The sequence below is a fragment of the Notamacropus eugenii genome, chromosome 1 (assembly GCF_028372415.1).
Source record: "Notamacropus eugenii isolate mMacEug1 chromosome 1, mMacEug1.pri_v2, whole genome shotgun sequence".
NCBI lineage: Eukaryota > Metazoa > Chordata > Mammalia > Diprotodontia > Macropodidae > Notamacropus > Notamacropus eugenii.
This window is the reverse complement of record NC_092872.1, coordinates 673,915,974-673,943,069: the sequence shown is the minus strand read 5'-3', so window position 1 is coordinate 673,943,069 and position 27,096 is coordinate 673,915,974. Positions and strand designations below refer to the sequence as shown.

At 39.3% G+C, this 27,096-nt stretch overlaps 1 long non-coding RNA gene across 5 annotated transcripts in view; it reads right to left on the bottom strand.

Moving 5' to 3' along the window:
* The window catches only part of LOC140521124 (uncharacterized), a 189,383-nt gene that overhangs the window by 26,117 nt on the left and 136,170 nt on the right, over positions 1-27,096 (bottom strand). For 2 of the 5 annotated variants that reach the window (XR_011972805.1, XR_011972803.1), the window contains 2 exons: positions 23,163-23,377; positions 16,550-18,759 (listed from right to left, as the gene is read on the bottom strand). The exons of 2 other annotated variants lie outside the window; for them this stretch is intronic. This is a non-coding gene — a long non-coding RNA (uncharacterized lncRNA). Of the gene's footprint in view, positions 1-16,549; positions 18,760-23,162; positions 23,378-27,096 lie in introns of those variants that run through there. One more of the 5 variants, XR_011972806.1, reaches the window with a different exon arrangement.

Below are 27,096 nucleotides of genomic sequence, written 5' to 3'. Positions count from 1 at the left end.
TACCTGAGCTGACCCTTGAAAGACATTTTTTGGTTATTCAGTTGTTTCCCCTTCTTTGTGACTCCAGTTGGGATTTTCTCAGCAAAGATACTGGAGTGGTTTGTCATTTCCTTCTCCAGCTCATTTTACAGATGAGGAAATGGAAGCAAACATGATTAAGTGACTTGCCCAGGATCATACAACTAGTAAGTGTCTGAGGCCAGATTTGAATTCAGGAAAATGAATCTTCCTGACTGTAGACCCAGTAGTCTATTCACTGTACCACCTAGATGCCTTGAAAGAAAAAAAAAAGAATCTGAATGCTGGAGAGGAGGAAGGTGGTAGGAAATGGAACATATTATTCCAGGAACACCAGAAAGCCCCACTTAGCTGGAAAGAGTCTGTAAAGGGAAATAATATGGAATCAGGTTTATCGCATGGCTCTGTGGCACAATTATCCATTAGACAGGTAATAAGGCAGTTCTCTTACTAGTATGGGACAGAATAAACCTGAGAAAATACAACATGGCACAGCCAAGAGGCAGAAGATCTCCAAATCCTGGCTTTGATGTTTATTACCTCTCTGGGCCTCAGTTTCCTCATCTGTAAAATGAGACATTTGGGTTAGACAATATTTGAGGTCAGTTCCAGCTCGAATTCTCTGATCCCATTAGGAAAATGGCCGATTTGGAAGAACTACCAGTCCACACTGAATCTTGCCACAGAGAAAAATCATCACAGACTCTGGTGTGACCAAGGACATTTCTGAACTTTTCCACCATCTCCATCAATAGTGATTTTTTTGGAAAAAGGCCCTAGAAGAGAATGTGTTTGATCGCGCCACCTAGTGGATGACTTCTTAAAGTTGATTTCCTCACCAGCAATACTGGAGCATAGGAACTACTTTAAAAAAAAAAAAGGCAGATGGTTTTACATTTGATTTGGGGGAGCAGAAAGGCACTGAAGTTTATTGAATAAAGGGGTGACATAGACTTACACTTTAGGAAGATCAGTTTGTAAGATAAATATAGAATGGACTGGAGTGGAGAGAGACCCAAGGCAAGGAGACCAACCAGCAGGCTATTGAAATAGTTCAGGCATGAGATGCCAAGAGCTTGCATCATGGTAGTTGAGACATCAGAGGAGAGAAGGGTGTGTGAACAAGAGGCGTTGTGAAAGGTAGAATGAATAGGACTTGGCAAGTGATTGGATATGGCATTAATGAGAGTGAGGAGGAGTTGAGGATGACCTAGGTTGTGAGCCCTAGGGACTAGGGTGCTGGAGGTACTCTCTACAGTAACAAGTAAGTTTAGAATAGGTCAGGGCTTGGGGACAAAGATAAAGCATTTAAGTGTTTGGCGATTCAGTTTGAGATGTCCACTAGGCAGATATGACATTAGAGATTAGGAGAGAGGTTAAAAAAGATAAATCCGAGCATCATTTGCGTAGAAGTGATCATTGATTTTAATGGATCACCAGGTGAAATAGTATAGAGGGAGAAGAGAAGTACTAGTATATCTAAGATACTCACAGTTATCAGTACAGCCTGGATGAAGATACAACAAAGGAGACTGAGAAGGAATGGTCAGAGAAGCAGGAGGAGAATAAAGAAAAAGCAGTATTCCAAAAACCTAGAGAGATGAGAAAAAGGATGATTCACAGGATCAAAGGTTGTAGGGGTAAAGAAGAATGAGAACTGAGAAAAGGTCCTTAGATTCAGCAATTTTCAGGTCATTAGTAAGTTTGGAGAATTCAGTTGATGGACAAAAGCCCCCAGGGAAGCTTTTCAAAAGATTTGCAGTTTTCCAAGTAGTCCATTCTTTAGAGACGAAGTCCTCTCTTGGTTATCAAGGAACCTGTTAATCTGAAGAGCATCTTCCTTGTTTTGGACCCAGAAACCTCTAAGCTATAGGTGAGAGGCAGGGCTATGTTCTCAAGGGAGGAGGAACAGCTCTGAAGAAGGTAGGATAGATGTAATCTTTCCTCCATCCCTAGGACCCTAAAAAGTGGATTTGTTTCCCAGGGTCAGAGGCAGTGGGATAAGTCATAAGGCACTGATCTCAAACATTCCATACAAATGGAAGTGTCTTTGTATTTTGCATGTACTCATCTACCAGGTTTCAATATTATCACCTTTAACCAGAGGTGGCAAATTGGCAAGTTTATGCATATAGGATGATGGTGGCACTTCCTTTTACCTCCCTAGAGAATCAACAGGAAAATGGATTTCTCTTTTCTTTTCTCTTTGGTATCTTTTCTTTGTCTTTCTCTCCATTCTCCAATAATTCAATTAAAATTCACAGGCATTTATTTAAAAATCGTTGACTCTGTGTGACACTGATGATAGAAATAGAACAAAGAATATGGTTCCTGACCCTAAGGAGCTTACAATCTAGTAGTTATGATAATGGTCCACACTTACATAGTGATTTAGAGTTTACAGAACACTTTCCTCCTAACAAGATTGTGAGATAAGGAATGCAAGTATGGTCCACATTTTCTAGATGAGAAAACCAAGGGTGAGATGATATAACTTGACTGGTAAGTCAATATATAACTACAACTGGTAAGCAGCAAAGCTGGGACTGAAATCCAAGTGTTCGGACTCCAAGTCCAGCGCAAATCCAACATCTTCCAGAATTTGTATGAATACTGAGAGCATTGATTATGTGCTCATCAGTAATGAAAATGACCATGTGTTGTAGCCAATATTAAATGGATACTTCACTAACTTCATTAAGTGTGGTTTAAGCAAGTTATACAACTTCTATTTCTATTTCAACTAGGGATATAAACTGATCGTTAATGTCCCTTATTTTATTCCAGTAATGTGGTGTGGGTGGATTGTCATTATATTCATTGACTAGATACAAGAGAGATCTAAAGTTCCCTGGTAGACATCTAAGGTATTGCCAAGGACCAACACAGGTACTTTCAGAAGCAGCATTGCATTTTTCAGGCTGTTTTGAGCTCATTCAGTGAAATCAACAAGCATTTAATCATCATCCGCCAAGTGAAAGGCATTGTCCAAGCAGTAAGACTAGAAAGACAAACCTCAGAAACAGTCACTGCTCAAAAGGAGCTTGTACTCTAGGCTATGTCGTTAGATGCTAAAACAAGTAGTTACTAATTCAGCCAATTGAGTGATAACATAAACTAGACAGTTTGGTAAACTGAGAATTAACAGATCAAACCATCAGATATTTAGCTTTGTCAGGGACCTCAGAAACCATCCAGGCCAGCTCCCTCATTTTATAGTTAAGGAAATGAAGCCTAGACTGACTTGCTCAAAGTCATGCTGACAGTCAGTGGTAAAGCTGGGATTTGAACCCAGGTCCTCTGACGAAAAATCCAGTATTATTTTCTTCTGAAACTGTACTTAATACACTCTCTGCTTTTGCATTTGTCCTCTGTTGCTAATTTAGTTTTACTTTAGGTGATCTTTTCAGATAAACATCATTTTAAAGATCTCCTTTCAAGCTCTATGATTCTATTAATTTTCTTGTTCATCATTTCCTCTCTTTTAACTTTTGCTCAGTGACCTGAGGAAAATGACAAATCCTTCATGCTCACTCTCTCTTTCTCTCCTCTTCCTCCTCCTCCTCCTCCTCCTCCTCCTCCTCCTCCTCCTCCTCCTCCTCTCCCTCCCTCTCTTCATTCCATCTACAATACAAAAACTACTTTTTGGAAGATTAGCATGAATGATGCCAATGAAACACCTGTGTTAAGGAAAAGAAAAGGCAACATTTTGAATGAAATTAGACACGAAAAAGAAACAATCGCAACTTATAAATCATTTAAAAAGCCCTTGAAACTGCCCAGAAATCCCTTCAGTTCCTTAGCAAATCTAAGGCTAGCTAGCTGTTGATATGCTACTAACCAAGTCTTGCCTTTCCTCAAACACAGGGACTCAGGAGGAACAAAAACTATTTTATGTTCAGTCATACAATTTCCTTATTTTACTTAATTGTGAACATTGTGACTATATTGCTTTCTATCATTGCAAATGAATATTTTAAATTCTGCTGTGGGTTAGACAGGATTTTGTGGGTTAGCCAAGGAACTAGCACCTAATTAAAGCATCATTTCTGTGACAATCATTTCATGTCCCAAAAAAACTAAATGGCAAATAAACTTTAAGAATCTAACTACTGTGTGCTGTGATGGTTTACTATAAAGCTAGAGAAAATCCCCAAGAAAACTTCCTTCCTTTTTTCTTCTCCTCTTTTTTCCTTCCTTCTTTCTTCTTTCTCTCCCTTCTTTTTCTTTTTCCTTTCTCTCCTTTCCTTTTCTTCCTCTCTCTTTTCCTTTATAATTTCCTTCTCTTCTTCTTCCCTCTCTCCTTCCTTCCTTCTTTTCTTTCCTCCCTCTTTCTCTTCCTTTTCTCCTTCCTCTCTTTCATTCCTTCCTTCCCTCCCTTTTTCTCTCTTCTTTCATTCTTCCTGTCTTTCTTTCTCCCTTCTTTCCTTCCTTTTCTTCCTCCCTCCTTTCTTCCTCTTTCTTCTTCCACCTTTCCTTCCCTATTTGGCCCCAAAGGACAGAAATAAGAGTAATGGGCAGATGTTGCAAGAGGTAAATTTCATCAGGATAGGAGGAAAAACTACCTAACAATTTGAGCTCTCTAAAAGTAGCCTGGGCTACATCAGGAGAAAGTAGTAGACTCTCCTTCACTGGAGATCTGTAACTGAAGGCTAGATCACTATTTGTTGCATGTGTCATAGTGGGAATTCTTTTTCTGGTACAGACTGAGCTACATGGCCCAATCCTTTCTACCTTTGAAATTTTTTCATTCTTTCCGTTCATCATGTTGTCACCCTCAGTAAAATCTTTTTATAAGACAGCTCATTATCTGAGGCAGTGTGATATAGTGGATAGAGATCTGATCAAAAGACACTCAAGTCACATCAGGTACATCCTAGCTCTGTGACTTTAAGTTGCTAACATGCTTTGGTGTAGGGAATCTTACTTACCTTGGAGTTCCTTATACTAATAAAATAATAATAGGGGCAGCTAGGTGATGCAGTGGATACAGCAGGAGTCAGGAGGACATGAGTTCAAATCTTACCTCAGACACTTGACACTAGCTGTGTGACCTTGGGCAAGTCACTTAATCCCAATTGCCTCAACCTGGGTCATCTCTAGTCACTCTGATGAATATCTGGTCACTGGATTCAGATGGCTCTGGAGGAGAAGTGAGGCTGGTGACCTGCACAGCTCTCCCTCACTCAAAACAAAGTCAAGTGCAAGTCATGTCATTATTTCTCTGATGGCATGGTCTTCTTTGGCAACAAAGGACAGACACACACCAAAATGAAATAGCAATCACGATGATTACTAGCATTCATATAATGATTTAAGGTTTGCATAATGAGCTTCACAAATATGATCGTATTCTATCCTCACAATCCTGAGATGTAGGTGGTATTATTATCCTTATTTTACAAGTGAGAAACTCATGATTGATAAGAAATTCATAAATCTCACTCTGCTGCAAGACTGAATCAGCCTGGTCCTCACATTTCCTCAGTACCCTCTGCCCCTCTGCTTGAACTCTGACTGAAAGAGCAGACCAAGGGATCCAGGGCCTCCACTGGAGAGGGGGCAAAGCCCAGTTTTGCTGCCCATTTCCTGCTTTTTGGTCTTCATTGGAAGAGTAAGGGGAAAGTTATCCCTCCTCCTTCCATTTTAGGTTGTTTTTTGTTTTTTTTAAATATGGTGTCTTCCCCCATTAAATTGTAAGGTCCTTGAAGGCAGGGCCTGTCTTTGTTTTTATTTGTGATTGTGTCCCCTCTGTTTAGCATTGTTCCTAGAACATACGGACAGAAAACTGAGGCAGGCAGCAGGTAAGTGATTTGCCCAGGGTCACACAATTAGTAAATACCTGAGAGTAGATTTGAACTCAGGTCTTCCTGACTCCAGGCCTAGTGCATGACTCACTGTACTACATTATAGGTAAAAGCCTCCTGAGACAAAATTACATAAAATGACAATCCAATATAACAGTTTTACTCTCTATAATAGGGGCTAGTAAGTCCTTTCCACACCCTCTTTCACAAACACCAGCATCATGAAGATATTTGGCCACATTTCCTTGGCATGGAGGAATTACATCTATATAGCCCCTGTTCTACGCCAGGAACTGTGCTAAGCACTTTACAAATATTATCTCATTTGATCCTCCCAAAACCCTTGGGAGGTAGGTGTTATTATTATACCTATTTTACAGATGAGAAAACTGAGGCAAATAGCAATTATGTGACTTGTCCAGGGTCACACAGTGAGTAGGTGCTTAATTGTACCACCTAGCTGACTAGCTACCTCATAAGGAGCAAAAATAGACTTACAAACTGACATTTGTAGCTAAAAGGTGATGAAACTTAGCAAAAGTCATTTTTAAAACATTCATATTCATCAAACACAGTTTTGATGGCAAAAAAGGTTTTTAGAGTAAAAAGGGGGGGGGGGTTCTTTAGGAGGAAAAATCCCACAGCCTATCAAAGTCTAGCCAGATGTGATTTGAAACAGCTGAAAAATAACCCTCCTGACAATGAGATTTCAGAATAAAAATGATGCCAGTTCCTTAAGTTCAGTGTAGAATAATAAAAAGAAAGAAAGAAAAGCCAAGGGTCCATGAACAAAAGGGAGAATTTCTATTTCACTCGGCCTCCTGGAATACCAGAAAAAAATAGTCTGTACTTTGCAAAATCTTTCTCCTCTCTGATGCCTTCCTTGGGCTCATTCTCCCTTCTGTTTAAAGCTGGGCACTTTCTAGGCTGCCAGTAAACTCTTTGGTCTGCATGTGCCCTCATCAGGATATTTTCCAGTTGAAAGTGGGTAAATAGGACCTCAGAGCAGAGGTTAATTAAGCCTTGGACTGAACCCCAAGCATGAGGGAGCTGAGGTTCTTTATAGCTTGAGGGTGGCCTGGGTAGCCTGGCTTTTTGAGACTGAGTAATGGAGTCTTCTCCTAGAACGCAGAGGATACTTTGGGGCTGGAAGGGAGGATTGAATTAATTAGCCAGGATCCACATGCAGCCTGTGGCTCTCAATTTGCCACACTAATGGAAGAGAACAGAAACACAGATAATCCAGAACAACAGATAATCCAAAAGTCATTTTGGCTTTGGAATATAGCCAAGAGACATGCCCTTACCCACATGTATTCACCAACATTTACTCACTCAGATGTGTAATCACAATCTTCTCTTGGTCCCCCAGTACCAGAAGCCTGGGAACCTAGTGAGACAATTAAGGGATTGAGAGCTAGAAGGACCTTTAAATATCATCTCATTGATTCTTATTATTTTGCAAACAAGTAAACCGAAGCCCAGAGAGTTTAAGAAACTTGCTTATGGTCATGATGATAATAAGTAGGAGAACTGGGATCTGAATCTAGATGCTTAGATTAAGTATAGCAGCTCTTGGTTGGAAGGTAAGAAAGACTCACCTTCCTCAGTTCAAATCTGGCCTCAGATACTTGATCCTGGGCAAGTCAATTAACCCCTTTTGCCTCAGTTTCCTTATCTGTAAAATGAATCGTAAAAGGAAATGGCAAAGCACTCCAGCATCTTTGCCAAGAAAACCCCAAATGGAGTCACAATGTTTTAGACATGACTGAAAAGGTCCATAAAGACAGGGTATATTATGAATTCCATCTGGTTCTTTTGGTGACTAATCATCCCTGGACAAGGATCGGGGTAAATCTTCATCATCCAAACTCCATGCTCCAATGGTCCATTGGGGCCCATCCCAATGTAGTCATAATATCCCTTTGGGCAATTCTTCTGGGATTAATCTACTGGTCATTCTGATCATACAGTCCATCATTAGAAGGAAAGGGTCTTCCCATGGTTCACTTTATCTAACTGTGTTCCTTATATCATACCTTCCCTGGAAGACCTGAAAAGCCATTTCTCATGGCCTCTAGTTAGGAGAGAGACACTACAGCCTGACATAGAAATGAAAACAGCTGAGGCCCAAGGTTGCAATTCATCCTCTTGGGGAAATTTCCATAAGGCTGTTTATAACTCTTGTGATGAATGCTGAAATTTTGGTTGCAAGTCCTGGGTGGAAACATATGGACTACAAATGGCTTGGTTGTTATTATTTCAACCAAAAGCCAATTTTTTTTTCTGGGAGGAGGGGAAGATTTGGAGGGAGGAGAAAGTTGGTAATGTTTTCCTATTTCATCTGGCTAGGCAAAACAAAACCAGAGGTTCAAATATGGAAACTTTTAATTGGACTTTGGAGTAAACAGCTGTATCAATCATCACTAGACAATAGATGAGTTTAGGTATCCAGCTGCCAGAATGAATAGTTTCACCAATAACATTTCCTGGGGGCTGTTTGTGTATTGACAACAAGTATTTATTAAGTATACACAATGAGGAGCTCATGACATGGTATAGGAATTCTTGACCAAATCTAGCCCTAAAGCCTGGGGGGTTCTGGCTTTGCCCTTTCTGGTCCTACTAGGGAGTAAACTGCCTTTCCCAAAACAGGTAAACAACATTCTGGAGCTTAGAGTTGCCTAAGGGCCTTGAGAGGTTGTAACTTACCAAGCTGCCTTTCTTGACCATGTGGATGAATAGAGAATTTTACTTTCAATGGCAACCTTCCCAAAAGTCAAGGCCATTGATCAGCTTGACTCTGCAGTTGGCTTCAAGGTGAAGCATTGACTCACTGGACCTGTCTGAGTGCCTGGTGTCATTCATCACATGGACTGTCCAATCATTTCCAGTTGTGTTTGACTCTTCATGATCCCATTTGGGGTTTTCTTGGCAAAGACACCTGAGTGGTTTGCCATTTTCTTCTCCTGCACAGTTGAGGAAACTGAGATAAACAGGGTTAAGTGCCTTGGCCAGGATCACACAGGTAGTAAGTTTCTGAGGCCAGATTTGAGCTCAGGAAGAGGAGTAATTCATTACATAATAGCTGAATTTCTGGTGCCAAGTCACTGCTGCTTAGGAGTGGCTCTGGAAGTGGTACCATGATGAAATGGTTACCATTAGAATCCTATAGCCCCCACCCCTCCATTCATTAGTCCATAGACCCCGAGCTGGAGGAGCCTTAGAGGTGATCTAGTTCAACATCCTCATTTTTATAGAGGAGGAAACTAAGACTCAGAGAGGTTAAAGGGTTTGTCCTACATTAGGAAGTAATAGAGCCAAGCTTCAGACCAAGATCCAACTCTTTTCTCTCTGTACAACCATGTACCTCTCTACAATCAGGATACCACCTCTTCACCCAAGGGTCTAGTCTGGGATGTGCTGAAGCATTCCCAAGAGCATTTATACCCTGGCAACTGGAAAAAAAAGCGCTGTTTTATTGATTATATAGACTTAAGGAAATGATGAAGAAAATGTCAATAATGCAAATTAAACTTAAAAATTTGTTTTGTATACATTTTTCTTTCTTCCTCCTCTCCCCTCCACCCCTTCCCCCAGAGAGCCAGTTTTTAAATATTTACAAGGATACCTCCAGGTCCAGTGCTCCTATGCTGTCTGCCCTCTCCTGTCAGGGCTTTAACTTTCAATCCAGATCTTCCTCTCCCCGTTCTCCCAAAAAACTTACCCATCATTTCTCCCATTTTACAGAGAGCTGCTCTCAGTTACTTGTCTTCTTGAAGAGAATCTATTACACACAAAAAAATGATAAAGTTCCCAGGGGTGTTTGCATTTTATCAGCACTGGATTGTTTTAGCCAAAGAAATGAGACTCTAAGGTTAACTTTTCAAGCATCACTCACAGTTTAATGGGAGAGCTATTTCAGGACTTTCCCTGTGGTTCTCCAGCCACGTGGTACAGATGACTGCTTCCTCTGCCCACCTTGCTGAAATGAAGGCTAGCCCTGCTGCTCTTACTTGAAACATGATACCATGTGGAGACACAGGGTAATTGAGACTCACGTGTCAGAATAACTTTACTCAAGCCAGAACAAAACAGTAAAGGGAAACTCTTCCTCCCCTCATAATAATGCTTCAAGAAGATTGAAGATTAACTGAAATTCTGACCCGCTCAATCTAAATGTCACCAGGATGTGATGTGTGTGCAGACCCTGTCAGATTGCAAATCCACACATGGGGAGGCTGCAGGCTCACTTGTGGGCCAATTGGGATGACATCCTGTAACCGGGTCCATCTGATCTTTTGGTATCAGAGAGCAAGGAGGCCTTTGGATCGACTGCAGATATCTATGGGTATCAGTCACTTCCTGTCATATCACAGTTGTTCTCCATACTTAGTTATGATCTTCAAATGCATCACTATTTCTTCATTCATTTGTTGGAAAAAACAACAACAAAAAAGGTTCACTTTGGCTATTAACAACAGGGTAACATTGTCTTGCTGAAGGGCACCCCTCAGTCTTGGGTATAGTTATGCGTCTGGGGAAAGAACACTCTATATTAACTGTCAGCTGTCTCCTCTGTTTCTCACGCTCATGAGCTCTTAGGCTGAAAGATATTATTGTTGAATCGGAGGAATTAAGTTCTCCCTGGCTCCACCCTGTCTAAATATGCAACTTTAATGTCCTCCTTCACTCACCACTCCCTGACAGAAGCTTACCCCTCAGTTTGCACATAATGTTAATATGCCATTTATACAAGCTTCATTTGCCTACATCAATGCTTTCTTTATTAAGGGGATTATGTCTGTTTAACTATATGATGCTTATCACAGACCCTCTTATAGTTAATTAATAAACACATTTTGATGATGATGATAGCATTTAACTTAAGGTTTTAATATTTACAAAAATATTCATCTCAACTACTTCTGTGTGGTAGGTAATGCAAATATTATCAACTCTGTTAGGTTGTAATGGGGAGTTATGCTTCCCTTTAAGGGAATGTTTCCCCTATTGCATCATGGGTAAGAAGTGGTAGACAGAGCAAGGTTGGTGAAAAGAACTCTCTGGGTAGGTGGAAGAGGTATGACAAGTAGCCCCAGCTCCATAGCCAGGATCATGCTCTTGGGAGGTTGATCCTGCCCCACGTTGGCTTGTTTTTGCCTCCTTCAAGGACTTTTCTCTATTAGGTCTACCTTTATAAATGATTTGAATATATTATATATAATGTTATGTAATATATTTGTATAATTACAGTTACCTCTTCCACATTGAGGGGGTTAAGGACTCAGAACCCTTGAAATCTGTAAAACCACATAAAATGTTTTGACCTTCCTCTTTTACCAGAGAAGAAGTCTGAATAATTGTAGTATCAAAAGATATAAAATGTGTTGATATTATACAATACTATACATATATTTTCTAAACTTTTTCAGCATCATCTGTTGGCTTTCATATGTTATCTGTGGCTTCTGCAAAACTTCCCCAAAATTCTCATTTAATTGTTTATGCCACCCTGCAATGTATTGACACTGCAGTGGGGAAAATTGCAATGTGGAGGGGATACCTATATATAAACATGTATGTGTATGTATATATATATATATATGTACATATACATATATATACATATACATATAATTACATAGTACATTTTATAGCACATCCCAAAATCATAGCACACTTTTAAGCTTGAATAACCTCAGAAGTATAAATGCTACAAACTTACAAAACCTAGATTTGAAAGGTTAATTATTTACATTTTAAAGAACTGATGTTTCTTTTTACAATTTAATATAAGCACTATTTTGTGCCATACACCCCCCCAGTCAATGTTGAACTTTGTACAAACTTTTGTCAACTGCTGCTTAGTGACTGAAAGCATAGCCTTTGGGATCCTGGCTTTAAGATCATCCATAGAGTGAGGTTTTTTTCATGCATTCATGACAGGTTTGATGTGACTCCACAAAAAAAAAAAGCGTAAAGGAGAGAGATCGAATGACTGAGATGACCAAGCAAGGGGCCCTTCTCTACTGTTGACTCTGATCTAAGAAAGTGCCACCCACATACATATCGCATAGTGACAAGGTAACACTCCTTGTTAACATTAAAATTCAAACCATATTGGTCAAAATTTACAAAACTAAGCATAAAAGAAATTTAAATGATTAAACTTTCAAATGCTACTGTAGCATCCTTCTGAACTTATTACACCTTAAAACTGCACTAAGACTTTTGGAACAGCCCCTATTTATGTTATTCTTTTTAAGTCGTTATGTGAGTTCAGCATGTATGTAAATTCTCTCCCTCCTTATAGATTCTTCTGCTTTTTGGAAACTTGTGATTGCCTGGGAGTACACTTCCTTTATCAGTAGATTCTTTCCCCTGCCCTTCCTACCCATCATATCAACTGTTCTGGATCAGGATATGTCTCCAGGCTCTCTGCAGAAGTCAAAACCTTTTCCCAGATCTCTGCCACCTGCCCTCGTAAAATACTAGACAAGAAACAAGGATTTGGTGGCCACCAAGTTCTTTTACATAAAGGAGGGGGTGGGTGAGGAACAAATTCATAAGTAAGTAACAGCAATACTAGAAGGTGGTTGAGGAACAAAGAATTTGCAGAGAACACTCACCCAAACTGCTTGAGGTGCACAATAGACTTGGGTTCTTCCCCCAAGCCCTACCATCTCCCAAACAGAGGAAGGAACAGAAGGAAATCATCTTCTAGTTTAATGAAATAGGAGTTTTGAGCTAATCCCCCCATGAAACTAACGAAAGGTGGGGGAGCAAAGTCCCATTAGTCCTGGGTCAGGAGGAAGACTACTCCTCACCTCCTGAAGTAGCACCATCTCCAACAGGAGCTTGCAAGATTGCAAAGGGATGGAGCAAGTGCACTGTGGGCATTCAGAAATCAGAAGCACTTCTCACTGAATAAAGTGAACAAGATGGTTCATCTTCCTTCCCAGAAGTCTTCCAAATAGCCCCAGAAAGACCAGTTCAGAGACATTTCCCAATTTAGAAATAGTGTCTTCTTGAGTCTCCCAATAATGCTTACAGGGCTGGTACCCGATCTCCATTTTACAGACAAAACCTGAGACTTAATGACAAAAAGTGACTTATTTGTGGAGCATTACACAATCAGTAAGGATGAAACTGGGACTCAGATTCACATTTCTTGTCTTCAGAGCTCCAGGTTCATAGCTTTTTCTTCTCCACCATACTGCCTTTCTGATGGTGGCAATTCTATGCCTTTTGGTTATAGCCCTCTTTGCAAAGAAGCTGTAGGGCAGGGACTACTTCTTTTCAAAGATCTCTTCCCTTCTCCCTCTCCCTTTTCTTTCCAGCTTCCTATTTTCCTCACACTTCCTTCATGCTGTATTTAGTTAGAGAAATGAAAAATCAAAACTTTAAAATTAATACTTTCCCAGTTACTTAGGGTCAGCCTTCAGGGATTTCTTTTGGAGCTCTTTGTTCTGGGTTTCTGTATCTGGGTGTGGCCAACAGATCCTAGGGGACAAGGTTCTAGGCTGTGGTTGATAATTCCTATATGGAGTGTTGACTGGAAGGGGTCCTGGGTCATAGCCTGCAAAAGTTGTAGGCAGTTAGGTAGCACAGTGGATTATGAAGTCTGGAAGACCTGTGTTCAACTCTGGCATCAGATACCTTTTAGTTGTGTAACTTTAGGGAAGTCATTTCATTTCTGTCCACCTCACTTTCCTCAGCTATGAAATGGATAATAATAACACCTGTCTCTCAAGGTTAATGTGAGGATCAAATGAGATGATGCCTGGTACATAGTAGGTGCTATATAAATGACAGCTAATAATATACATGATATGTATATACACATAAACACATATATAGTAGTAACACTAAATAAATATCAGTGTATATATATATATATATGTAAATATGTGTGTGCGTAGTAAATAAATATCAGTGTGTATATATATGTGTGTGTGTATATACACACATATCTAACATAAATTCATATATACACATATACATGCATATATACATATATATCAACAGGCATTTATAGGTTGTTTAGTCATTTCCATTGTATCCAACTCTTCATGACCCCATGTGGGGTTTTCTTGGCAAAGTGGTTTGTCATTTCTTTCTCCAGCTCATTATATGTGTGTGTGTGTGTGTGTATAACAGTTATATAGTACTCATGACATGCCAGGAACTGTGCTAATCCTAATTATTTGCTCCCCATAACAACCCTGAGAGGTAGGTGCTATTATTATCCTCATCTTACAAATGAGGAAACTGAGGCAGACAGCGGTTAAGTGACTTGCCCAAAGTCATGTAAGCTAGTAAGTGTCTAAGGTCGAATTTGAATTCAGGTCTTCCTGACTCTAGACCTAAAACCTGTGGTAGATCATACACTCCTTGATAGAAAACGTTAGTTTTCATTTTTACCAATCAGGAGACCAATCCCTGAAATAATAGTGACTTGCCAAAGGTCATGTAGGTAGAAATTGTCAGAGGAAGAGTTTGAAACCAAGTCCTCTGACTTCCATATGCAGTGCTCTTTCCATTGTACTTTACTTCCTTTCTCTGTTTACTAAAAAAAATAACATTCTAGCCATAGCCCCAGTAATCAGTTGTTCCTTGCTTTCCCTAACCCTGACCCATCCCCAGTCAAGCTTGGAGAACTCTAGCTTTAGGTCAGTGACTACACCATTCTATTTAGAACTGAAGCCCAAATCAAGGCAGACTCTTGGATGCTTACATTCTTGCTTGGATAGTCACTACTGTCATCTACTTTAATCTATATGTCCTTAACTATCTGCCTTGTCTACATTAGCTGCAAACTATTCTCCTTAGAGGAGACATATGCCATCTCTGGCTGCAGAAACCCTGCTGCCGAATTTTAGGAATCAGGAGTTAATAGCAGCAGACCAAGAGTTTGTCCAAAGACAGGAGGTTCCCACTGCTTGGAAATCTATTTGTGTGTTCCAGAGATTTACAGAACAAAGAACTACACATGGTTATTTTGGCAAAGACAGGAAGGTTTAGATTATACTTTTCTACCCCGTGAAAATGGCCACCTAAGCTGTGAGGGCTCAGGAAACATCTGTTTTAGCACTAACCAATGGATCTTCTGTTAGGGACCCGCCGTTCTTCACAGCAGATATAGGATGCTTATCATTCTGTGAAATACAGTGTTCCCTGATTTCCCATGTCTCTTTATTCCTAGGGATGTCCAATTATCTGGGGGCCCCAGTGGCTCACTCATGCCTGCTAACCTCCAATAGACTACAGCTTCTAATTGAAAGGCACTCCTCTAGGTGTTATTTTTGGAGAGGGCATTTTAGGATATGACAGCAGCAAATTAGCCAGCATGAGTCTTTGGTCATCTTTCAGGCAATGGGCTTATGATAGGGTGCAAGTGGACAGGCAGGGGCATGTGTTGTGTACAGTATGACTTTCCCATATGGCACCCAGGTGTTAGAGTTCATCTCTGCTGTCTAGACTGTCATAAATAAATTCAGTGGGGAGGGAGGGCAAGGAAAAAGGAATCCTTCACATAGCCATTCCACTGAAATGGGTTTAGTCTTTGATCTACAAAGTCCATTAAATTTCTGTCAATTTTATCTACAGTTCAAAGATCAATGTGAAAGGAGGTATTGGCTTTTGAAACTTACTTTACTTCTTTAATATTAAAATATTTATTGAGAACTTAATATTAACTAAGATAAACCTCAAAGAAAATACATAAAAATAATTCCTTTCCCCCTGCTCCTTTATGGAAGTGAAGGACTTTCATGAGTGTGAAATACTGCATGTAGTATCAGATTTACTTTGCAGTTTAATTCATTTTTCTGGGGAAAAAAATTACTCTTGGTTTTCTAGAAGAGACTAGGGAGAAAGATATTGTGGGAAATTAAAGTGATATGAAGATAAAAGATATCAAGAAAATATTCAGATTAAAATGGAAAGGGACATTACACACCACAAGTAAACTTGCCTAGTAACTCTATTTCTTTTCATTAATTTCAACATGTAACTATCATAAAAATTTTTAGGCCTCCCTCTAGGTCTCCATCAGCTACATTATAAATGTTATAATTAATTTGACTAGCGGCCTGTTGCCTAATAAATCCATCCGGTCTCATAATGATTTTTCTTAGTATTCATAAAGCATTTCCTTAATTATCTAGCCTAGAATCACACAAGTTATCACCTTCAAGGTTATTCATTATCTTCTGTACAAGATGGGGTTTTCCCCCTTTTTGAAAATCAAGACATTGCTAGTTCATCCTTAGTCCCACAACTCCAAAGCTATTCTCCACAATTTGTCAAAAGATTGTCATTAGTAGCAGCAGCCCATGCAATTAGCAGTGCTAATATGGTACATGAAGAAAAGATTTGTAGCCCCTTCAAGCATGCAAAAGGCTTTATGTATATTGTTTCATTTGAACCCCACAACAACCCAGTGAAGTATGACTATTCTCATTTTTTGATGAGGAAATTGAGGATCAGGATGGCTAAGTGACTGTTCCAGGGTTTCTGAGTTTTGATTTGAGCTCAGGTCTCCTGAGCCCAAATCCATCACTCTCTCAGCGATGTCAAATTACCTTTCCTCCTAACAATCGAAATACTGAGTTCCTATAGTAATAACTGTCTATACAATTTCATTTGGTGATTTATCATTTATTTTCTTAGGAAATCTCATAGGAATGAATGAATGAATGAATGAATGAATGAATGAATGAATGAAAAAACATTTATTAAGTAATTGCCATGTGCCAAGTGCTTGGGATACAAATAGAAAAAAAAGCAAACTAGCCCATGCTCTCGAGGAGTTCATACTCTAACTAAAGGAGACAGTACATATAAGAGACTTTAGCTCCAAGATACATGGAAAGTCCTGGGAAACTTAAGGATCATCAGTAGGGTAGATGGTAAAGTCTGGCAGTCCTCCATTTCATCAGAAGGACTATGGTTGGTGACATCCAATTCATTCAGCAGAATGAACAGTCTGGTCACTTTCTAGTCAACTGGTCCAGATGAGATAAGGATGAAGGCAAGAGAGAAGAGCCATTTCTCCCCCCGCACCTCACTGCTGGAGATTCTTCTCATCCTATCACCTCATCATCACAAGTCATCCACCTCTATCGTCATTTACTTTTTTCAATGTTTATACCTTGTCTTCTCAGCTAAATTGTATTCCATGAGATCAGGGATCATGTCTCATGATTCTTCATGTCCATTCTGTCTCATAGGTGCTCCATACAGTTTCTTTTAACTGAATTTGAAATTTAGACCAAATCAAATTGTTGATGTTGTTCATTCTTTGTTTTCAAAGTGGACCAATGACATCACAGGGTGATGTTTTGACTTGTGCATATATTGGATTTAAGTGAGTCAAAGCTTCGCAAAGTCATCAACTTTACTCTTTCTTCTAGAGTCATCGAAGTCCACTGGCAAGATAAAAGTCAAGATGGCTGTTGATGATCCAGACTACAGTGGATGACATTGGTTTCTTCAATGTCTGACCCTGTTCTAAGGGCTCTACAGTGCCTGTTTGAGCACTGTTGGAGCAAATTATTCTCATCTGTCTGTAGATATCCCCCTAACTCACCCATGAGTTTGAGGCTCGTCAGTTACCTTCAGCCTGATTTAGCCAATCTGCCCAGTGGCTCTTCTTGGAGCTACAGGTGAGGGCTGGATGATAAATGACAAATCAAATACAAAGGCCAGGTTGGATTGCCTTTTAAATTGCCACTGTAGTGGTACACAGTGTCCATCTAATCTCCCGAGTCCTTTTTTGAAGAAGCAGCAGAAATGGTGGAGCTGGGAGCAGCAAGTTCGTATTTGTTTGATGAATCACAAACCTCTAGGTTCAGAGTAAGCATGATGCCCATGGGAGCCCCTAATAATAATTCTTTAGTGACTTTCTTCCACATGCTTTCATATATTAACCCAATGACCTGCAAAATACTTCAGCATGGTAGTGAAGTCTGATTACCTCCATTTTTCATCTCATTAGAGGGATTTACTTGGTGAAGGGTTGGCATTAGGCTCCTAATTTCTGAATTGTGTACCTTTGTGTTTAAATCCTTTAAATGAACTCTAGTCCAAAAGACAAGAAATGTGTTTCATCTTATAATATTATTCCCACTTGAATTTAGTTGGAAATACCACATGAAAAGCAAAAGGTGAGATTGGAAACAAGTTATATGATCTGTTCATGGCTCCCCTAAAATTTTTGTGAGCCTCAGTCTCTGCATTTATAAAATACAGATATCTGCCTCAGATTGTTGTGAAGATAAATTAAAAGTATACTAGTGGAAGTTCTTTATGATCCATAAAATAAAATTCTATAATATTGTTTAGCTTTCTAGCAACCAGCGTAGTGCCTTACAACACACAGGCATACCTCAGAGATATTGCAGGTTTGGTTCCAGACCACCATAATAAAGCAAATATTGCAATAAACTGAGTCACATGAATTTTTTTGGTCTCCCAGTGCATATAAAGGTTATGTTTATACTATATTGTAGTCTATTAAGTGTACAACAATATTATGTCTACAAAAAAGTCCCCACCTTAATTTTAAAAATACTTTATTGCTAAAATAACACTGCTATCATCTGAACCTTCAGTGAGTCACAGTGTTTTCACTGGTGAAGAGTTGTGCCTTGATGTTGATGGCTGCTGACCACTCAGAATGGTGGTTGCTGAAGGTTAGAATGGCTGCAGCAATTTCTTAAAATAAGACAGCAATGAAGTTTGCTTCATTGATTGGCTTTTCCTTTCAAGAAAGATTTCCCTGTAGCATGCAATGCTGTTTGATAGCATTTAATCCATAGTAGAACTTTCAAAATTGGAGTCAATCTTCTTAAATCCTGCCACTGCTTTATCAGCTAAGTTTATGTAATATTCTTCAATATTGTTGTGTCTAGGGGAATAGGAGGGCCTGAAGAGAGGGAGAGAGATGGGGAACAGCTGGTTGGTCGATGTCAGGACACACACAACATTTATTGATTATCTTATGTAAGTGTGGTTCATGCTACTCCAAAGCAATTATAAAACTAACATCAAAGGTCATTGATCACAAATCACGATAACAGATATAATAATAATTAAAAAGTTTGAAGTATTGTGAGAGTTACCTACATATGACACAGAAACACATGTGAGTGCATGCTGTTTGGAAAATGGTGACAACAGACTTGCTCAATGTAGATTTGCCAAAAATCTTCAATTTTAAAAAAAGCAATAGTGCAACATCTGCAGAGCTCAATAAAACAAGGTATGCTATAACAAGTATTTAGCTGCTGTTGAATGAATGAATATACAGTAAGGCAAACTTTATCAAGTTGACCTGTTTGAACTTTCAGGAATTTTCCTGAGAACTGCATACCTCATCTCCTATCACTTGCTTTTTAGTGGGATGGAGGAGCAGGGGGACCCATTCTATTTTGCCTTCTCAAAAATGAACAAGCAGTTCTTTAAAAATATTCAGAAATTGAAGCCAAGTATTGCCAAATGGGACTATTGCTTCTGATGCATATATGTGTTTATCTCCTGAATTTGGAGTTTTTACTGAGAACTCTTTCCCTCATTTACATTTTTTAAATTTTTTCATCAGTTTGACGGAGCAGGGACATTCATTCTACTTTCTCAAAAATTATTAGGTATTTCTGGAACTGGAACCTTAAATGGGACTATTAGTTTATCATTCACAGGTATATTTTTCTTTGGGGCATTTCCCCAAGATGGAGGACAAAAACAGATTTCTTTTATCTTCCTTTACTCCAGACTCTTGGAAGTTACTAAGGGACAATAGGATATGACACTCTTATGGCCCCCACTATATTCCTTCTTTGGTGTGTTCTATGTTGCCAAGTAGCGAATTTATACATATAATATTTGTATGGGGCTTAGTACCATTTTATTTTTAATTTTTTTTTGTAACTAACAAGAATGAAGTATACATCATGGTGCAATGGAAATAAAATATAAGATTTAGAATCAGGAAGCCTGGGTTTGAATCAGCCTTGTTATTTGCTACCTTCATTACCTTAGGCAAAAACTCTTATACTCTCTGGGCCTCGGCTCAGGCATCTGCAAAAAGGAGGATACTGGACCAAGTGTCTTTCATGACTCCTTCCAGATCTAACTATATGATTCTATGATTTTATGATAATTGAAGTATGGAATAGCCTTCATATTCCATTGGGTTCTATGTAATGTCAAAAGATCTTGAACAAGGGATTTTTAATCTGGGATACATGGACCCTCATAAAGTTTATGGACAGATTTCAGGAAGTTTGTGAATTGCAACAGAAAAAAAATGCTTCTTTATTTCAGTATAATTGCTTTCCTTTGAAATCTTATGTGCTTTACTTTATTCATTTAAAAACATTATTCTGAGAAGGGATCCACTGGCTTTATCAGACTCCTTGATCTAAAGAAAGGTGCTAAGCATTGTGGGTGGACCATACTTGAAGGATTTATAAGACAATTCAGGTCCATGTGGGGAGGGTTGCAACCTTCCTCCATGGGGGAATTGCAGACCCATCAAAGTATCCTTTTCATTTATATTATAATTTAGTGGTGTCATGTCTTGGCTCTATCATCTAGAGGTTTGTATGACAGTTTTTCTGAAGTGCTTAAAGTATGATGATTTCTTTGCCTCTAATTTTAAAACTAATAACATATTCTTTGTGATAATTTATGATAGAAAACCCGATAAATTACCAACTTTCTAGAAGATATTTCATGAATGATGGAAGGAAGGAGAACCTCTCCTCTTTCTATCTGGCACTGAATGCTTGACATTGGTGAATAGCCTTGCTGGCTATGTTGTGGGAGTTCACACCTGTCTGTCCCTGAGGTCCTTCACTGCCAGAGCCATCTAGAATAATTCAGAATAATCTGAATTTGGGTTACAGACCTAGAGCTGGAAAGGACCTAGCCAGCTAGCCCAATCTCTTCTTGATACTGATGAGAAAGCAGACTCAAGGAGGTTGTGACTTTCCCAAGGTCACATCAATAGCATGACAGAGGTTTTGTTGATATGGTTGGAGAAGGAGGTGAGCAGTCATAATTACTTCAGTACCCTCAATTTATATTTGAGAAAAATGTTTTGTTATTATTACTATTACTATTATTGTTGTTGTTTCTGATTACTGTACTTATTCATTATAGAGCAATGGGCTTTAAGCAGTATCAGTGGGGAAGAGTTGATACTAATTTATCCACCCACCCTCACTCAGCTCCTATTATCCTGAAGAGGAAAAGACATGGAGGTAACATGATCACCATCAGAAGGTAACATCTGGGCATGTTCTGTGAAGGGTCTTCTTGCTTCTATCATTTTGGGGGTGAGAAAGTCAAGAATTGGAATGAAGTAGGAAGCTTAAATCATTGATGAGATAGAAGTTAAGGTATAATTAAAGAGGAAGGCAGAAAGCAAGGAGGATGAGAAAGGTTAGGAAGAAGGATAGAAAAAGAGCAGAGGGAACCGATGGATCTTGGTCAAAGTGAAAGAGCTAAGGGCAGTGGGAACGAACAGGGAAGGAAGAGAGCGAAGTAGAAAAATAAAAAAGGATGAAGAGACCCTTGGGGTGAAAAAATGGATAAATACACATGATGTTCTTTTCTCCTCTAAAATCCCATACTAAAATCTTACCCAAATATGCCCTAGTGTTGTAGAGGTGATGCTGACTTCTGTATTTATTAAAGCCCCTCCTTTCTTTCAGGGTCAAACCCAGATGCCACCTTTTCCTTGAAGCCTTTCCCAAACATCTCCTTTTTCCATCCCTAGTATTAGTAAAGGTGATATTTCTTCTCAAATTTCTCAAAGCAGTTAGTCTGGATCTCACCTTCACAGTCATCTCCATCATTCTCTCTTGTAAGGTGTGTCTTTCAATTCACTTCTGCTCATTTATTATCTTTATACTTGTCCTGATCACCCTATCCTATTAGATTTGCTTGAGAGAAGGACCTCTGTAGTATCTATCCTTACACCCTCAGTACTTAGTACATTCCTTACACACAGTGGAAGTAATTAAGGAAGTTATAACTATTCAGAGGGAGTAGAAAAGATATGGCTAGTCCTTGTGGGCAACACCTACATTCCAACGGTGGGGGGGTCAGAGGAGAGAGTGCTTCACCCTCTACCATACACCCAGATAGACACAAATGTTACACAAAAAATAAATACAAGATAATTAGTGGAGGAGAGATTAGTATCTGGGGGAGGGGGTATTAGGAAATACCATTCCTGTAGGAGGTGTGATCTGATCTAAACTTTGAAGGAAACTTGAGATTTTAAGAGGTGAAAGTAAGGAAGGAAGGGATGTCTTCTTGGCATGGGAATGCCAAATAGAGGAGTTTTTATTTGATTCTAAAGGAGTAAGTCAATAGAGTTTTTAAAAGAGTTTAAAATAGTGTTTGACATGGTCAACTTTATTTTATGAAGCAACTAGATCACTCTAGTAGACAGAGCACCGGACCAAAAACCTGATTTCAAATTCAGCCTCCAATATCTACTAGTTGTTTGACCCTGGGTAAGTCACTTCACTACTACCTGCCTCAATTTTCTTATCTTAAAATGGGGATGATAATACTTCTTACCTCCCAAGGTTATTAGGATCAAATGAGATGATATTTATTAAATACCTTTTCAAACCTTAAAGCATTTCATAAATGTTAATTATTGTTATTATTATTTTTAGGAATACCACTTTGGCCACCAACTGGAGGATGCACTGGGAAGAAAAGAGGTTTGAAACAGAGACAGTAATTGTAGAAAGCTATTTATAATAGCTTAGTCCCCAACAGAGGTTACAAGGGGACTATGGACACGTGAGTGAAAAAAGAAGCAGGAGATATTATGGAGACAGAATTGAAAAGATTTGGCAACTGACTGGATACGTTTAAGATTGGATAAGTTCTCTCTAACCTCCCACCTTCTACATCTGTCTTGATGACAGTTGTATACACTGCAGTAAGGCCTTTCTGAAGGCACTGGAAACTTAAAATCTTCATTCTCTCCCTCCCACAAAACCCATCCTATTGGGTATTTCAAGGGTATCCCTTTGGCAATATTCTGGTTTCACAAATGACTGTTGTTAGGAACAGCAAGAACACTTTTTTTTTGAACTTTGAAGCAGATCCCTTTCTTCCCCAATCCTGTGCCCCCAGCACACAGAACTCCTTACCAGTTATGGGAATCTCTATGTACGAGCTTCCAGTGCAGTATAGCCTTTTAAGGTAGCCAATCAAGAAGGCATTTAACACAGAACTAACTCTTCATTGCTGCTAAGTGATTCTTAGCAAAAACAGTGACACACCCATGCAAATACCCACCAGTTACTTTCTGACTGTCAAGAGGAGCCAGGGAAAGAATCGTGTTTATTGTAAATAATAGACCCAGGACCCTTTTAAAAGCAAATCCAAATTTCTGGCTGGGTCTCAGAAGACATTATTCTTTGTCCATTAAGAATCTTCTCCTACGCAGTTTTCCAGAGAAGGATGAAATTCTTTGGGTCAGGTTAGAAACATCCATCATTGAAGTCACACCCCTAATAGAAAGTACAGAAGACACAATTCGCTTGTTGTAAGTCATCCCCCCATTGAATGTGCTCGGCATATGAGTAATATAACATGTGGGATCAACCAATACAGCTAAAGAACAAATACCCAGAGTGTAAAGAGGTCAGAAAGCAGGGGAAAAAATGGCACTTTGCAAAGAGTGAGTCTGGGGGAGGGTGGGATGTCTCTGAAGAGAGATGGAAAGTCAAATACGGACTCTCTTTTGTAACACTTTAGGACAGAAATGTTAAGGTGCAGGGGCCAAAGATGGAATGGCAGTTTGCCTGGGGTTAAAGTAAATGAACGAACATAACCTAGAAACAGGATGATGGCAAAGCATAGGGGCATTCTGTCTTCTCTACCTGCCTTGGGGTACAAGTCCCCCATCTTCCAAAGGAGAACTTCATGAAAATCTGATTTCTTTGTAGATTCTTGACCTCAGAAAAAAGGTAACCATCAGGTTATGTCTTCTAGGATCCTTTAAATGAGCAGAGAGACAGAGATCTCTCCCTCCCTATCTCTCTCCCTTTCTCTCTCCTCTCTCCCTCCTTTCCCCTCTCCCTCCCTCCCTTCTCTTTCCCTCCTTCTCTCTCTCTCTGTCTCTCTCTCTGTCTCTGTCTCTCTCTGTCTCTCTCTCTGTCTCTCTCTTTCTCTCTCTCTGTCTGTCTCTCTCTGTCTCTCTCTCTGTCTCTCTGTCTCTCTCTTTCTCTCTGTCTCTCTGTCTCTGTCTCTCTGTTTCTCTCTCTCTCTCTCTCTCTCTCTCTCTCTCTCTCTCTCTCTCTCTCTCTCTCTCTCTCTCTCTCTCTCTTTCTCTTTCTCTTCATGTGGATTGTCTCTTCTCCATTCCTTTCCCAAACTGCCAGTGAAGAGTGTGCATCTCATTTTAGGGGTAGGGACTGAATTTGGGATTTGATAGGTATAGGAATCTCCCAGTAAGAAAATTCCTTTACCAATGTAAGTCAATCAGCACCTTTTCTGCAACTATAGTTTTAGGGGAATTGTCTAGGGGTGGGACTTGAATTTAGGTCTTCCTAGTTTCAAGGCTCTCTATCTAGAGATCTCTCTATCCATTATTCTACCTTACATCTCAAATTTTAAATAAAATTCTTTTTGGGGGGAGGAGAGAGGCATATTTGTAATTTTTTTATAAGTATTGGCCTGATCCCAGTGTGGAAACTCCTTCCACCAAAGTAGCAATTCCCCCATAACTTGAGAGTCTTAGATATTGGTCTGAGGCACAGAGGGGCTTTGTCCACAGTCACACAGCCAGCATATACCAAAGTCAACATTTGAACAAGTCTTCTTGACTTCAAGGCTGGTTCCCACTGCATTACTGATTCTTGAGTCTCAAGTACACTAAGAGTCAGTTCCATCCAGGGAAAGAGATTTGCATTTGTCAGCACCTGGAACCACTCAATGTATTTCTGGAGGAATGGAGGAGGTTCATTCTTAGGAGACTTGTGACCAAGCTTCCCCAGCCAAGTTCCCTGTTCATGTTTCCTGCAGTTACAGATTTAGGGACATATTATCTGGAGTGCTCTGTCAATTTGTATTATCATTTAATTTCTTCACAATCACTGTCTGGCCAAGAAATGAAGGATTTTTATTTAGATTTGACTCATTTCCTGCTCCAATCTGAAATCATTGAACAAGGTCAAATTGAGGGTATTAAATTCTCTGGAAAGAGAATTCAGAATGATTCTACAATTGGCTCTCTGGGTGTGACTGTAACCCTTTAGCATTATATCTCCCTTGGTCTTTTCCAAAATAAATTCAACATGGGTTGTGCTGATCAAAACTCTTAATTATGTCTGCACTTTTTTCACATTTTTTCACATAAGCAGTTTCCATTCTCATCTGCTTTTTTTTCTTGAGGTGGGGCTATTTCTCTGGATGCCTAATTTTGAAGTTCTCATAGCTTATCCTGTCTAAACATTGGGCTGCGTATACAGGTAGGCAGAGGATTAATCTTGTGCTGGGACAATTAGGAACTTTAAAAAAATGTGGCTGCACTTTTACATATCATTACATAACATCATGTTACAAAAATGTAAAGATCAGGGTTTTCTCACCCAAAGGGCTCCTAAAATGTTACAAGAATAGAAAAGATGCATTTAATATTTATGTAACACATGTGTCAGTTGGGCTCCATCCCCTAACACAAAGGCCTGGATTCACCTTGGGAGTCTCATTCAAAAATAATCTCTGTAGCTCATTTTGCCTAGCAAGCATCAGAATTTGGCTTGTTTTGGCACCACCTCCCTCCTTCTACCCTGCTGAGTTTCCCCTAGGAATGTCAGAATTTGGCTCCCTTTTCTCCCCCAAAATGATCTTGGCTCTCCTGCTAACATTCAAGCTAACAAGACATCAGATATAAAAGATTTTAATTAACCCAACAAAAAAAAATGTAACATAAACTGCTTCTTAGTCAGGAAAACACTCCTCTCTTTTCCTAAGAGCATCAAACAATCTTCCTGTTTGATGGGTTCCCTCCCTTCTAATGGATGCCAAGTTCCCTCAGGACTCACAGGACCACAGAAGGAATAGGTCTAGGTTGATGCTTGGTAAGTACATACACACACACACACACACACATATGCGCACTTTGTATATGTATGTATATATACATATGTCTATACATTATAACTTTAAGCTATTAAAACTTAAAACTGTACTCATGCTCAGGTAATACCATACACACATATACATGTTTGTATGTTTAAGATGAAAAATGAATCTTATGATTATATACATGCATGTATACATATACAAACATACAATACACATGTGTACTGTGTACATATACATGTACAATACGTATGCATAGGTATCCTTTGAGTCTCATACATACTAAGAAAGGTTTAAATTTTGCTACTCGGTGTTCCAAACTCTATACTGTCAGCTGCCACCCAACCTTTCCAACCTGATTTCATATTAATCCCCTATGCTCACTGTTCCCTACTGACCAATTAGATAATTCTCTGTCCCCCTCAATATGTTGCTTTCTGCATTTTCTTTCCATCACTTGCCATTCCCAATGCCTAGAATGTCTTCCTCTTCTCACCCCTTGATTACTGAATTCTTACTCATTCTCTCTGTAAAACACAGCTCAAACTTCTGCACAGACTTCTTAGATCTCCCGACTGTCCAAAGTGATCTCCCTTCTCCTGTAGTGCTCTGTTTTGGTCTTTCATGCACGTACCATGTAGAATTTGTGCTCTGGATTTTTAAGTTGATATCTTATGTCCCTGCTAGATTCTAAGCTCCATGAAGGTAAACTTTCTAAAATTTGTATCCCAGTTCACCAGCCAGTACCTACTAGTGTTTACTATAAGGAAGGTGTTTGATAAATGCTGTCTTTTTTTATACTTTATAATATTTTAAAAACTGTAACTCGGGTAACAGAACAGATTTTTTAGGGCACATCTTTACTAAATAGAACATAGTGCTAATGCAAACCAAGAGAGCCAAATGAATCCCTTATTGCATTTGTAGAAGCATGGTATCCAGCAGAAAGAAAGTGCTACTTTATAACAATGAAAAATATAGTGTATTCTACTCTAGGCAAACCACATCCTTAGTGTTGCATTCCATTCTGTGCACCATCTTTTAAACCAAACATTGACAAACTAGAGCAAGGAAAAGTATAAAAAGGATGACAAGAGGTCTGGAAACCATATCACATAAAGAACATTTAGAGGAACTGAGC